Source organism: Nomascus leucogenys, chromosome 6 (assembly GCF_006542625.1).
Source record: "Nomascus leucogenys isolate Asia chromosome 6, Asia_NLE_v1, whole genome shotgun sequence".
Lineage (NCBI taxonomy): Eukaryota > Metazoa > Chordata > Mammalia > Primates > Hylobatidae > Nomascus > Nomascus leucogenys.
The window spans coordinates 104,969,767-104,971,913 of NC_044386.1; positions in this window are offsets into that span (position 1 = coordinate 104,969,767).

Genomic DNA, 2,147 nt, shown 5'->3' on the forward strand with positions numbered 1-2,147 from the left:
CTGTCCTTGGCAGAGTTCTAGGGTGACATCTGTGGGTCTTTGTTGCTCCAGGATGGAATGTTTATATTTCCAAAGAGATATACAGAATATTCATAAATAGATGGTAGAGTCTATATGAATTGAACAGTGCTTCAAGCACAAGTTCCTGTTGATGAGAAATGAGACCTCTCTAGGAGAATGTTGTATGACATTATCCATCCACTCTTATCCATACGTATTACCTAGTGATGATAAAATTTTGAACATATTCACTGAAGAAGGAGTTAGTGGGATTTATAATGGAGATACAGATAAAAAATGCATTTGATTCTTTGGAAATGAAGACCTAGGGCACAGGGAAAGATAAATAGGAGGCCTAATTTTCTTCCAAACTGCTTCCTGTTTAGTTGTTGCACTGTGGTTATAATTGATATACCAAATCTTGCAACAAATTTTCATTGCAGCTGGCCACATAGCACTGAGATTCCTGGATATATTTGGTGGGAAACATTCTGCTTTGAAGATGAGATTTGCTGGGATGAAAATCGTAGTTGAAGTCCTTTAGAGGTGCTTGTGTGGACCAGCTGGTCCAATGAGCTCATGATATGGCTTAAATACTTCTGAGATGTGCCTCATGAGATGAGGAGGCTACACTATACAGACAGGATGGGTAATCTCTAAAGCTGTAGTCCCCAGTAATCTGGCCTTCAAACAAGGGGGAAAACTACTGAAATACTTACTCTCTGATCCTTGGTATGTTTGACCTTAGCTGTTGATGATTATGTTTATGAAGTACCCTTCACTCAGAAGTATAAGGGCTTTGTGTTTTCAACCTTGGACATAGGTTGTATGATTTACTGACTCTTCTTGTTACTGTTTGAGTTTTCTTTTCATATATAACATTGTGTTTATTATTGAGATTAAAGGTTTGGCTCATCCCAAAAAGTGTAATCAATATCAGAGTCAATCCTTTATAAATGACGAGGGTCCTCCTATAGAAATAAGAACTTGGAAAATTGCCTTCTGTTGCAGGATAGGAAATCCAGTCTCTGTGGATCTTGATTACTTTGGCCTATAGTGTGGCGAGTATGGACACAATGGAAGCTGATCCCAGGTGGCAAGGGAAAGATGGCATCCACCAAAAGCAGGCTGGCCGAGGGCACATGGGAAATCATACCTCTTGGGAAACCCTAATTGGAAAAGGAGAAAATTCTATTATGGCAGAGCCAAGCTAGCTATCTTCCAGAGCCATTTCTACTTTTAACACAATAGCTGGGCTACAAGTTCCATCCTCCCTTGCAGTTATGTGTGAACATGTGACTGAGTTTTGATCAATGAGATGGGGTTGGAAATGACATGTGCCACTTTCAGGCCTGTCACATAAAATTCTCCTGTGAGAGGTCCTCTGTATTTTTTTTTCAGTTAGCTTAAGGCAGATGAACATGTTGATCTTGGAGGGTACATGAGAAAAGGAAAGCCACAAGATAGAAGGAACTGGGTTATTGAATAACCACTTACAGAAGCCTTGCCCATCATTTAAGAATATCTCTTTAGGATCTTCTGTGAATTTTTAAAAACCCTCTTTTTGTGATTGGACCATTCATATGTTTTTGGGGGGGTTGTTTTAGTGGGTAACATTATCTTAACTTACCTGTATACCTTACAAACTTGCTTGTCTATTTACCAATTAGTCTCATGTTGTATTAGTCTGTTCTCATGCTGCTAATAAAGACATACTTGAGACTGGGTAATTTATAAAGGAAAGAGGATTAATGGACTCACAGTTCCACATGGCTGGGGAGTCTTCATACTCGTGGCAGAAGGCAAAGGAGAAGGAAAGGCGGCAGGCAAGAGAGCTTGTGCAGGGGAACTCCCATTTATCAAGGCATCAGATCTCATGAGTTATTCACTACCACAAGAACAGTATGGGGGAAACCACCCCCGTGATTCAATGATCTCCACCTGGCCCTGCCCTTGACAGGTGGGGATTATTACAATTCAAGGTGTGATTTGGGTGGGGACACAGCCAAACCACATTACATGTCATGGTAAAACTTGGAATTCTGGAGATATTTGAAAAGTTTATGTCTTGGTTCTAACTTACTGTATGAGTAGCTTAGGAGGAAGCTGGATCACCAGGTGCAGAGAGTCAGTCTCTGAGATACAGG